The following is a 13,346-nucleotide window of genomic DNA, read 5'->3' on the forward strand; positions in this document are numbered from 1 at the left end:
CATTTTCCTTTGGTTGGCTTTGTTCACTGTCCAGCTCTCACATCTGTACACAGTGATGAGAAATACGATGGCTTGGACAATCCTACCTTTTGTGTTTGGTTGAACATCTTTGCACTTCAAGACCTTGGTCTCGTTCTTTCATAGCTGTCCTAGTCTTCTTTTGATTTCTTGACTATGATTTCCGTTCTGACCAATGACTGAGCCAAGCTATGGGAAATCCTTAATTATTTCAGTTTCCTCATCGTCTAGATTGAATTTCCATAACTCCTCTGTGGTCAATTGACCATGCAGTCTTGTATATGTCTATTCAGAAGTCCCATTTGAGTTCAGTGGGACATATTCTCCAGATTCTTAGTTGTAGATTTGATACATCTTTGTAGATCTGAGATAATAATAATAATAATAATAATAATAATAATAATAATAATAATAATAATAATAGTAATGAGAAATGATGCTGGCAGCCTCTTTTTGTCCTGCTACAAAAGCATTCCTATGCCACTTCCCATGACCTAGGCATATTTTGTAGCATCGAAAACAAGCTCCAGAGTTGATCTCTTGCAAGCAATGCCTCAATGAAGGTCTTGCTCCGAGGCTGGATCCGCACTGTAGAAATGATCCAGTTTGACCTCACTTTAACTGCCACGGCTCAATGCTATGGATTTCTGGGAATTGTGGGGTCAAACAGGATTATTTCCGCAGCGTGGATGCAGCCTCAGTCTTCACAAGCTCGAGTTCACCAACCCTGGTAGGCAAGGATACAATATTATTAGGTCAGATCTCCCTCTAAGTTCTCTCTCTCTGAATACAGCTGAATAATTAGCCATCTAAACAAGGGACAATTAGGTCCTTCTTTAATTAATGTTTGCATTTCAAAAACTGACAGTCTGTTTCTTGATGCCCGCCCACACAGTATCTTGCATGCTCCAAAGCACAAAAATACAGCCATATATATATATATATATATATATATATATATATATATATATATATCTCACAACTGAAACTTGTTTGCTGGAGTTTCTGTAGTTTACTAAGTGTTCCAAGAATTCTGATGGTGATCCCTAACTAGCTTGCCCTGATTTAACTCAGCAAGGGGGAAGAAATGAGATAGGAGGTTGAATCTTGCCATTACCAGTAGTATCAGGCAAAAGCAAAATGCTGCTTCCTTTCCTTGGGGCTCTACAGATGGGCGGAAGGACGCTGCCCCTTTTTGCCCCGGTTCAGTGCCAGGGCAACCGCATGTCACGGCACTGATCTGGCCTTCGGGGGATGCAAAAAGAAGCAGCAAAATGCAGCTCCCTCTTGCACCCTCTATAGGGCGCCATATCGGCATGATGACGCCCTTTTGGAGCTGCATCATGTAGATGCAGCACCAGAGTGGCATCATCGTGATGCGCACCATGTAGATGAGCATGCGCCAAAATGGTGCCCTGGGGAGGAGTCACGGATGGCTTTTTGGGACAGTCTGTAGAGGCTGCTTGATTGCATGTTCTTCGGCATTTATAATTTGGACCACACTCTGATGTTGCTTGGCCACATGTATCCCAGTTTTCATCTGTGATGTTGGAGCCACCCTGGACCCCCTCTATTACGTTTGAGAAAAAGGAACAGCTTCTAATTTTAATCTTCCAAAGCAAGGGCAGCATACTGTTGAAGGAAAATTAAAGGCCATCTCTGTGGTACCGGGGCCTGTTTCCAATTTCGCCTTGCAAAAGCAACCCCTTCCGATTTAAATTATAGCGCCCAGTGGTCCATTTGCGGATTTAAAAGCATTATTCCCCCTCCAATTTTTTCCCCTTAAAGTCTCTGTTATCGCTTAAGTAAATGTCGGGGTTGAGAAAGCCTCCTGTTTGTTATACCAAAGATGCGTCTTCTGTTCATTTGCTCAGCCAGCAGAACTAAGATCTGAGATGCTAAATTGGCAAAATAGATGGGTGCCTTTTTTCCCTTTTCCTTTTGGAAAGCACAACAGGCCTAATCTTTCCTTGCCGCTGGTGACAGTAAATACAAGATAACAGTGTTCGACTTGCTTTTAGGCAATCTTCCCAATAGAATGCACTAAAGGAATGCTCATAGCATTGCCAGAACTTAGGGTCTGGCTTCGAGTCTCCAGTTTTCATGGAGCATCTTCAGGCCGTAGACAAAGATGCAAATTCTCCAGTTTGGTCACCTCCAAGTGAGATGGAAGGACTGTGTGCAAATTTCCAGCTCTCCTACAATTGCTACAGTCTGCAAATCTTCACTGATTTCTTGCTGCAATTTACAAAGACTTTCCAGGAAGTCTATGTAGATACTTAATTTCCTCCTTCCCTTTCAGTCCTTGTGGTGCCAGGGTTCACCCTCCATCCTGCTCTGCATCTGGATAGAATCAAGTAGTCTAGGTTAATTGTTCCTTAGCCATTATCCCAGGAATATCCCAGGAATATCCCGCGATTGCAGTAAAGGTTGTCACACGACGTCGCGTTGAAAAGCAATCAAAGTGCCATTAACTCACGAATAACCAGGCAATAAACAGCAACAAATCATTCACAGGAAAATCCTGGAAATGCTTTCTTGCTGTTTGTTCATTGCCTGGTTATTCCCTGGTTATTCCCGGGATAATGGCTCTTTTATTGCACTGTGTCTGAAAATCTTAATTGCGATTTAATAGTAAACTGCGCAATTTTCACAGGATAAACCCTGTTTAAACTTCCTTAAATTTTCCTCCGTGTGATAAATTCCAGTGTAGATTTAGCAGATTTATGGGAGATACTTAGCTTGGAGAATTGCAAAATTCCACATGCCTTGTTCAAACATGCAAGAAACAGGGAATGCCCTCTGTTGTTGTGGTGGTGGTGGTGGTGGTGGTGTGTGTTCAAGTCATTTCTGATGTTTGACAACCATATCATGGGGTTTTCTTGGCACGTTTCTTCGGAGGGAGTTTGCCATTGCGATCCTCTGAGGCTGAGAGTGTGTGACTTGTCCAAGGTCATCTAAGGTCTATGGATGATCTGAGATTCCAACTCTAGTCTCCAGAGTCATAGACCAGTGCTCTAACCACAACACCACACTGGCTCTTGAATGCCTTCTATTCACACTGATTTCTGCCTTTGTTAGATCTGAAGGTCTGTCTCCCGTCTTATTTCTAGCACCAGTTTTGCCACTTAACTCTCATATTTCCATGACTTCAGCAAGATGCTAGAAATAGCTTTTGTTTGAACAAGTCTTCCCTGCCGGTGTTTACAACCGAACACTTCCTCTGTTGCGCTAAAACGCAGGACATTGACACGATAAGCACATTTTCACCCAAACACTTTCCATGCAAACCTGATTGGACACGTTAAACAGGATCGGGTTTGACTCCCCCAAAAGCGGAGACACACATTGTCCCTGGGATGATGTGCCAAGCAATGCATACAATAAAATGTGTGCAAGTATACACATTCTATGCATATTGGAGCAAGCTTGTTTTCTGCTGCTCTAGAGAATAGGGCACAGAGCAATGGATTCAAACTGTAGGAAAAGAGATTCCACTTCAACATTAGGAGGAACGTACTGACAGTAAGGGCTGTTCAACACAATCATCTGTCGGAGGGGCTTTGACTGTTTATTCCTGCATGGCAACAGGTTGGATTTCTCATTTACTTTGCTCCCTCCTTCCTCCTTCCCTTCTTTCTCATTCCCTTCCTTGAGACCTGCACTGTAGACTCAACTGGGCAGGCATCGTTGGCTTGTTACCCATCATGTTGCCATGTATGCCGATGGCGCTGCGCAAATAAATTAATGATAAGGATCGCAGTCATTATTGTTTATGCAACAAAGCTGGGAGCAGTATTTGTAGGCCCTTCATGCTGATCAGTTGTCTTGAGAAAACAATGGCTCTGAAGGCTTGTCAAAAACTACAGTGGAGGATTCCTGGAGCAGCGAAAAGCAGGCAGCATCACCTCTCTGGCTTGGAGCCATCTCCCCAGGGCAAGAGGTGCGCCTGGGGAAAGGAGCTGGAACAGAGGCAACAGCTGGGAAACAGCTCCTGCTCTCTTGTTTCAAAGATGCTCTTGCCGACGTTGCTCAATCCCCGCAGAAACGAGGGCTGCGTCTGTGCTGCAGGAGTAATCTGGTTTGACGTCACAGTTCCCAGAATTCCACAGCAGGGGTCGAACCGGATTATTTCTGCAGACTAGGAGCAAGAGTTTCACTGAGACAGAGCTTGCAGGAGGTCAACTCTGGAGCTTGTTTTCAATGCTACAAAATAGGCCTAGGTCATGGGAAGTGGGATAGGGATGCTTTTGCAGCAGTGCAGAAAGAGGCCATCAGCCTCCATTATTATTATTATTATTATTATTATTATTATTATTATTATTATTATTATTATGTCTCAAACAAAAATATTGAATTGCAGGGCTCCTTGGAGGCTAACTAGCACATGTTGCATTGATGCATGAAATCCAGGGCTGCAGTATCCCCAGCAGAGGGCTGTCCAGTACTGTATCCTAAAATATGGGTTTATAGCCATGAAAGCTCATGCGGAAATAAAAACAAGTGAGCCTTAAAGGAGCTGCCACGTTTCCTTCTTTCCCCCTCTCCCTCTCCCTTCTTTTTCTGTTGCAAGAGACTAACAAAGCTACATTCTTTGAAAACAGCTAAAAGACCTGAAGAGAAAGCCCTCTATATGGTTACCTGGAGCCAGAGTAGCATCATGTTTTCAGTGTTGGACTATGACTCTGGAGAACAGGGTTCCAATTCGAGCTCAGCCACAAAACCCATTGGGCAACTTTGGGCAAGTCACACTCTCTCAGCCTCTGGGGTTGGCAATGGTGAATCTTTCTGAAGAAACAGGCCCATGATATATTTGACTTGTGTGTGTGTGTGTAGTGTGCCTTCAAGTCATCATGGCGACCCTAAAGTGGACCTATCCTAGAGTTTTCTTGGCAAAATTTGTTCAGAGGAGCTTTGCCATTGCCTTCCGCTGAGGCTGAGAGCATGGAACTTGCCCAAAGTCACCCAGTGGGTTTGATAGCAAAGCAGGGAATCCAATGTTGCCATAAATTGGAAATGACTCAAAGGCATATAAAACAACAACAGCATGGTTACCTACTGAAGGGATTCTGCAAGTGTGGAAAAATAATGCTTGACACCACCACCGAAGTGGTGCTTATGGTTTCTAGCTACATTGGCCATTATGAAATCAGTATCAACATTATCTCTTCCACCACATCCACAACCTAGCCTCCGGTCTTTCCCTTGACAGCCCCATTTTATGCACTGAAAGGGTGTTTCATTTAGCCATTGAAGCAATCCCTACACCATCTACATCCAAGGTGGAGAACATGTGGCTTCCAAATGTCATTGGACTGCAACTCCCATAATCCCTTACCACAGGCTAGATGAAGATGGGAGTCCCACAATATCCAATATCGACATGCCTCCCCCCTGGGCTATAGAAGGACATGGTGCAACCCAGCAATGCTACATCATCTAGGGTTATCTGCTAGTCAGCTTTAACTTTGCACTGACTCTCTTGTCTGCGCAGCACTTTCCAGAGACATTGGCGCATCGAACATTAAACAAGAGAAGAAAGCCAGCTCCGCTATCCAGGAAATATTGAAGCCGGGATGATTCTGGGGACTGGATGGAGACCTTGCCCCCATTCCTCTTTTGATCCTTGCTCCTTGTTAAAAAATATCTGAGTACTGTACATATGTGCTTTCAAGTCACCTCTGGATTTATGGCAACCTCATGAATTGCATAGGCTTTCTTAGATAAGGATACTGTATTAGATAAGGTGGTTTTTCTGGTTCCTCTGAAATATAGCTTCCAGCACCTGGTCTTCATTGGTGGTCTCCCATCTAAGAACTAACCAGGGCTGACACTGCTTCCCTTCCAAGATCAGACAGGATTGGTTTACTGTACATTGGTTTATGATCACTCCCTGGAGTCATTGAGAAGAGCATCATTTTCCCCACAAAAGGAAGAGAAAAGCAGAAATTAGAAACCTCAGCAGCCTATTCATTGACTGCCTCTTGCCCTTTTATGCAACAGGTGCTTCGCCATGCATTGATTTTAACACTGATATTAGTACTTTCCACACAGATTCAATACCATGATCTTTCACTCCAGATTGCTCAGTCTGGAATGCTTACCAGGGCTTGGTTCTGTACTCATGGCTATGCTCTAAGTCGCCACGCGACAAAAGCAGATTACAATGTGCGCTCTCCCCAGCAGCATGCAGTGAAAGAATGGGTGGGCGGGTAGGGAAAAATTCACACCGCCACACTAAGCGTGTGTCAAACAAGGGTAGCTAGCTAAAAATGCATTTGAAAGGAACGGATCCACATTTGCACATTCGCTTGAATTGTGCAAGAGGCTGCATCCGCCTGAACAGCATCAGAATTGCCCATCCCATTTTTGTTAGACTATATCTTCCTTTCATGATCGGTAAGCCTTTTGCATCCTGGGAACAGATTGGTCGCTGGATATAAAACATGCCCAGCTGCAGATGAATACCGATCGACAACTCCTGCAAGATATCAGAGACAAAACCTCCAAAAAAAAAGGGGGGGGGTTCATTTTGGCATTTTGCTTTGTCCCCAAAAGCTGACATGTCTGCATTTATATTACAAAGGCTGCCTGAGCAAGGCATCCAAACGGCCGAACCAGAATATGCTTGCAAAATGATGGCAGGAATAATGTCTGCAACCAACAGAACCATTCCATCACCAAAATAAAATGCAACAAAATATAAAAATGGCTGACAACACAGTTAAATGAACTGCCTTTGCTCTCGAGCCCAGCCTGGTTCTTGTTTCGTCTCCTCCTGATTTCAAATATGGAATATACGGATGATCGGTCAGATGGGGATCCTGGATATAACTGTTATAATTTGGGAGAAGGCGGCAAGAAAAGAGGAGGCCATCTGGCTGGGTGCGAATGGTTCTGCGTTTGCTTTGCTCCTGGATTAGGCTCCACATCTCTGTTAATGTAACATTTCTCCTTTGCCCAGATAAAGGCAACTCAACTGACACAAAGCTTTCGCATTGATTTCCGCCATGCTGGCAGCATGCGCCTTCATTAAACTCCAGCCTCTCTGCCTTCCTTTTTTCCAAGAAACACTTCACCCAGTCGCCTCTGGTGTGCCATTGACCTCTTTTTCTCCTTTCGTTTTCTCTCTCTCTCTCTCTTTTTAATACTCATCAGAGAAATCATAAAGCGACAATAATCCATCCCCATCACCCACACCCAGCCAGCTCCATGCTTCACACAGAGAGAGAAAGCAATGCAGCCTCTGTCTGCTCACACCTGGGGCGTGGGACAAAGAAGGCACTAAGCAAATGGGGCTTAAGAACACACAAATGGGCTTAAGGACCCACAAAATGGCCTTGAGGACCCACAAATTGGGCTTGAGGACCCACAAATTGGACCTAAGAACCCACAAAATGGCCTTAAGGAGCCACAAATGGGGCTTAAGAACCCACAAAATGGCCCTGAGGACTCACAAATCGAGCTTCAGAACTCAGAAATTGCACTTAAGAACCCTCAAAATGGACTTCAGAACACACAAAATGGACTTAAGAACACACAGAATGCCTTACAAACTCTCCAAATGGGCACAAGACTACACAAATTTTACTTCAGAACCCACAAACTGGGCTTCAGAACCCACAAAATGTCCTTAAGGACCCACAAATTGAGTGTAAGAACGCACAAAATGGGCTTCAGAACACACAAAATGAACTTCAGAATACACAAAATGCCTTAAGAACCCCCCCCCCCCCCAATGGACATGAACACACAAAATGGGCTCAACAACCCACACAATGGCCCTTAAGGACCCACAAAAATGGTCTTAAGAACCCACAAAAGCAGGTTAAGGCCCCCACAAATTGAGCTTAAGAACCCGCACTCCCCAAAGAGCTGGGGCCAAATACAGGCAACTGTTGGGGTGGATATAATAATAATAATAATAATAATAATAATAATAATAATAACAACTGTTGTTATTAATAGGGGAATGGCTTGGTGTTCCTGCGCAACCCCATCACTGTGCATGCAAACACAATAGGCAGGCATTTTTTAAAAAACCACAAAAGCCATTCACAAAGGAGATTGCTTGCTTGCCATTTGTCCCTCAGTCGCCTGGCGCACACATAGGCACACTCTCTCACACACACACCATGTTGCGTTTTTTCTCCTCCATCCTTGCAGCCAAGGGTTTCACGCCCTTCTTTGCTGGTTTTTCCAACTCCTTGCCACCACAACCCACACCCACCTCAGCCAGGGATGAATAAAAGCTGTATTTGGGGTGTGCATTTGTGTGTGTGTGTGTGTGTGTGTGTCTTTTCACCCCAGACTTTGAGGCACAATGATGGGCAAAGGCACCCATTTTGCCAAACTGGGCTCTCCCTTGCACTAACCATTAGGATGCATGCTATGGTCCACACCCAAGTGTGCATCGCAATTGTGTGTCTGTGTGTGTGTGTGTTACACAAAGGCAGTGTGAAGCCAACCTAAGTTGCACAGAGCATCTTCCCACCCCTCCCTGCAAACCACAGCCCAACTCCAATGCACCCTGTATGATTAAAGCCATAGCAGCAATACAATATTGATTATTGATAAGGATATTAATGGCAGTAGTACTAGTAATAATAATAATAATAGAGTCACAACCTCTTTGTGTCTCTTGGTGATGCTTGATTGTGAGATGACATGTGTGCTCCATGAGTGTCGGAATGAGCCAACACTTGTGTGGCAACAACTCAGGAGACACAACAGAGGCAGGGCAGGAAAGGTTATTGATAACAATATTAATAGCAATAATAATAGTAACAGAGCACCAGCTTTCTTGTGGCTCTTGGTGATGCTTGGTTGTGAGATGACATGTGTGCTCCATGCCTGTCTGAACGATCCAACACTTGTGTGGCAACAACTCGGGAGACACAAAGACACAACAGAGGGCTGGGCAAGAAAGGCTATTGATAATAATAATATTAATAGCAGTAATAATAATATTAGTAAAGCCACAGCCAGCTTGGTGATGCTCACCGGCGAGATGATATGTATGCTCCATGCGTGTCAGAATGAGCCAACACTTGTGTGGCAACAACTCAGGAGACACAAGAGAAGGCAGGGCAGGGAAGGTTATTGATAACAATATTAATAGCAATAATAATAATAATAATAATAATAATAATAATAATAATAATAGAGCCCCAGCCTGCTTCTGCCTCTTCACAATGTTATTTGTAAGGTGGGTTGGGTTCTCCATGGCCATCTGAATGAACCGACATGTGTGTTATGCGCAACCCAGGAGGCACAATAGAGAAGCAGCCGGAAGAAGGAATAATTGATCATGATAATATTAATGGCAATAATGATAATGATGAGATGATGGTGGTGGTGGTAATGGTGATGTCCTCTTGGGGATTCTTGCCTGTGAGATGGAGCCAGTGCTCCACGCATGTCAGAATGAGCTGACACACATGTGGCAAGTCCAGGAAGGAAAGGATATTGATAATAATATCCATAGCAATATTGATAAGATAATAATAATAACAACAACAACATTAGAGCTGCAATCTGCTTGCACCTCTTGGCAAAGCTGGCTTTCAAGGTGGAGAATGAATGTCAGAATGAGCCGACACGAGTGTTGTGAGAGACCCAGGAGACCCCACAGAGCAGCAGCAAGAAAGGTTATTGATTATAATAATATTAATAGCCATAATGATAATGATAATGATGGAGCTCCAGCCTGCTTGTGCCTCTCGGTCACGCTTGGCTGCAAGGCGGGGTGTGTTTGTGTGAAGGAGTCGACACGCGTGTCGCAAGCAACCCAAGAGACACAACAGAGGCAGGGCAGGGAAAGGCTATTGATCATCATAATAATATTCATAGCAATAATAGTGATAATGATAGAGCTCCGGGTTGGTTCTGCCTCTTGGAGAGGCTTGCCTGCAAGACGGAGGGCATGCTCGACGTTCGTCTGAATGATCCAACACGTGTGTAGGCAGCAACCCAGGAGACACCACAAAGGCAGGGCAGGAAAGGCTATGGCTAATAATAGTAATAGCAATAATAATAATAATGATAATAATGATAATAATAGGGCCCCAGCCTGCTTGTGCCTCTTGGGGAGGCTTCCCTGCGAGCGGAGGGCGTCCTCCACGCCCGTCTGAAGGAGCCGACACGCGTGTAGCGAGAAAGCAACCCAGGAGACACCACAGAGGCAGAGCAGGAAAGGCTATTGATAATATTAATAAGTATAAGAACACGAATAAGAATGATAGAGTCCCAGCCAGCCTGCATCCCTTTGTGAGACCTCCCTACGAGGCGGAGGGCGTCCTCCAAGCTCGTCTGAAGGTGCCAACACACGTGTAGCAAGCAAGCAACTCAGGAGACACCACAGAGGCAGGGCAGGAAAGGCTATTGCTAATAATATTAACAGCAGCAACAACAACAACAATAATAATAATGGTGATGACAGAGCCCCAGCCTGTTTGTGCCTCTCCGGGAGGCTGTGAGGTGGAAAGTGTCCTCCTCGCTCGTCTGAAGGAGCTGACACGCGTGTAGCGAGCAAGCAACCCAGGAGTCCCCAAAGAAGCAGGGAAGGAAAGACTACTGATAATAAATATTAATAGCACTAATGATAATGATAGAGCCCCAGCCTGACTTGTGGCTCTTGGGGAGGCTGTGAGTTGGAACGTGCGAAGGAGCTGACACGCGTGTAGCAAGCAAACCAGGAGGCATCGCAGAGGCAGGGCAGGAAAGGCTATGCAGAATAGCATTATTAAATGGGAATAATAATGATAATGATAATAATGATGATTAATGATCCTGCAGCACTGGGGCGAGGAGGGACCCAAGGAGGGAAGGAAGCCCTTACCTTGAGCGGAGCAGAGCCATTCCCTTCGGAAGGAAGGAAGGACGAAGGCAGCGAAGGAAGGAAGGAGGCTCAGCACCTCCGGCGATGAACAGCTCCGCAGAGTGCTGCCCTGCGCTCCCTCTGCCCTCGACTCGCGCTCCACTAGCCACGCCCCTCCTCCGGACACGCCCTCCGGACACGCCCACCAGTGGGCGGAGCCAAATTATGGGGGAAGGAGCCAGTGACGTCAGCAAGACCCAGGGGGGGGGTAATTTGGTTAAAATGTTGTTTTCAAGGCATTTTTTTAAAAAAAATTAAAATCAATTTAAATTTTAAAAATCAATTATATATATATATATATATATATATATTAAAATTCCTTTTAAAAACTTTTTAATAATTAAAATTAAATTTTAATTTTTTAAAAAAATAGTTTTTTAAAAGTTTTAAGAATTGGATTTTTTAAAATTTTAAAAAAAGTTTTCAAAAAGATATTTTTTAAAGATTAGCTATTTAAAAAATCTCTTTTTAAAAATTCATTTTTTAAAAATCTCTTTTAAAAAATTCATTTTAAAAAATTCTTTTTAAAAATCATTTTTAAAAAAATATTTTAAAATTTTTTTAAAAAAAAAATCTGTTTTAAAATTTAATTTTAAAAATCTGTTGGTTTAACTATTCCTTTTAAAAAACAACAAGTACTTTTGGTCGAATTTATAATGAAATTTGTAGATTTGGGTAAATTCCCATCAAAAAATGAACAAACCAAAGTCCTCAACCATCTGCTATCCAGGTCCGATATGGACATTTAAACAGAGCAGACTGTCAGAAAAAAAGGAGGAAGAAATGGGTTTAACTCGGTATCAGAACATGGTCGAAAATAGGATTGGAAACCAGTTTAGAAGCTGGTTTTGTAGTTTAGTGGGTTTGCAGTTTAGAGAGCTATTTAGTCTTCTCTATCAAATAGATCTGGTGCTACAACAAATCCCAGAATCCCCTAGCATGGCGCCATGGCAGTTAAAGTGGTGTCAAACTGCATTATTTCTACAGTGTGGATGCAGCCTTGCACATTAATGTTTAAAGATTCATGTACAAGCGCATGCATGCCATTCATCCATTCTGTGTTGGCTTCATAATATATCAATAAACCAATCAATCAATTTTATTAATGCTTAAGCCAAAGGCCGTTTGGGCTTCATAATATATGGACCTAACCCAAGGAAGGTGACTGCAAGGTCTGTTTTATTGCAACTTGCCAAACTATTACAGCCAAACTGTTCAGAGCAATAACCAGGAATATCTGCTTTTAAAGCCAGATTAAAACAAAGCAGCCTTTGCAATCCCCACAACCTAGATTTGTTTTTTTAAATCTTCCAAGTCCTGGTAATTCTGTTTTGGAAAGAAGGGGAGGAAAAACCCAACCAACCCAGAGGGATTATGTTTGCTTTCTCTTGCTGCAATCGAGGCAACCTTAAAATAAAGCGGAGCGTAAATAAAAAATGAGAAGGAAACGTTTGGAAATTGCAAGGGGATAACTCCGAGACGAAAGCAAAAGCCCTCCTTTGAATGGTGCAGGAGATTGCATTGTAATATGTGGGGTGTCTCTTGCCTTGCACACTCAGGTTGCACACTCTTTGTCTAATCCCATCCCCAAACAGGAGCAGTGCTGATTCGCACGCTTTTGCCGACAAACCACAACGGTCAAATCCGATTGGATTTATTTCCCTTCCATCTCACGTCCCAAAACTGCATGATTCCTGTCAGATCTTGCTATGAGACATTATTTAAAAGGGCAATAACGAAGGACCCAAAGATAAGGGGAAGGGATAAGACTCAACCTCAGCTGTTGCAAGGGCATTGCTGTGTTAGGACTTTGGCTGCAGAGATAATCTAAGGCCCTATACAGACCGGCCTGAAAGGCCAGCCTGTAGGTGGAGTTGGGGCACGGCACCTTGCTGACGCATGCCCTGACTCTTTCCCAGGGTGCCATTATGCCATGAGCTGTTCCAGGTGGCGCACAGCATCATGGCACACCTCCAGTGCTGTGACCAGAAATAATCTAAGGCCCTATACAGACTGGCCTAAAAGGCCAGCCTGTGGGTGGAGTTGGGGCTCAGCGTCCTGATAATGCAAACCCTGATGACGCAAACCCTGACTCTGCCCCCAGGGTGCCATGATGTCGCATGCCACTCCAGATGGCATTTGGCATCATGGTGCAGCTCCGGTGCTGTGTCCAGATGATGCAGCACAGAAGTGGCGCCATACAGCAGTGACGTTGTGGCTATGGCGCCCTTTGGAGGGTGCAAAAAGGAACCACTTTTTGCAACTCCTTTTTGCACCCTCCAAAGGTCAAATCACGGCTGTGGCATGAGGTTGTATGTATGTATCTACAACCCCATAGTTGACACCGCTTTAGCTGCCATGGCTCAATATTGTGGCATTCTGAGACTTGTCATTTTGTGAGACATTTAGACTTCTCTGTCAGAGATCTCTGGTACCACAACAAACTACT

The 13,346-nt window shown here is 44.0% G+C and overlaps 1 protein-coding gene across 3 annotated transcripts in view; it reads right to left on the reverse strand.

Moving 5' to 3' along the window:
• The window catches only part of SMPD3 (sphingomyelin phosphodiesterase 3), a 97,724-nt gene extending 86,722 nt beyond the window's left edge, over positions 1-11,002 (reverse strand). For all 3 annotated transcript variants that reach the window (XM_042438680.1, XM_042438679.1, XM_042438678.1), the window contains exon 1: positions 10,859-11,002. The gene's annotated coding sequence lies outside the window, so the exon portion shown is untranslated. The remainder of the gene's footprint in view (positions 1-10,858) is intronic.
• Positions 11,003-13,346: the final 2,344 nt, after the last annotated feature.

The sequence above is a fragment of the Sceloporus undulatus genome, chromosome 8, assembly GCF_019175285.1.
Source record: "Sceloporus undulatus isolate JIND9_A2432 ecotype Alabama chromosome 8, SceUnd_v1.1, whole genome shotgun sequence".
Classification (NCBI taxonomy): Eukaryota; Metazoa; Chordata; class Lepidosauria; order Squamata; family Phrynosomatidae; genus Sceloporus; species Sceloporus undulatus.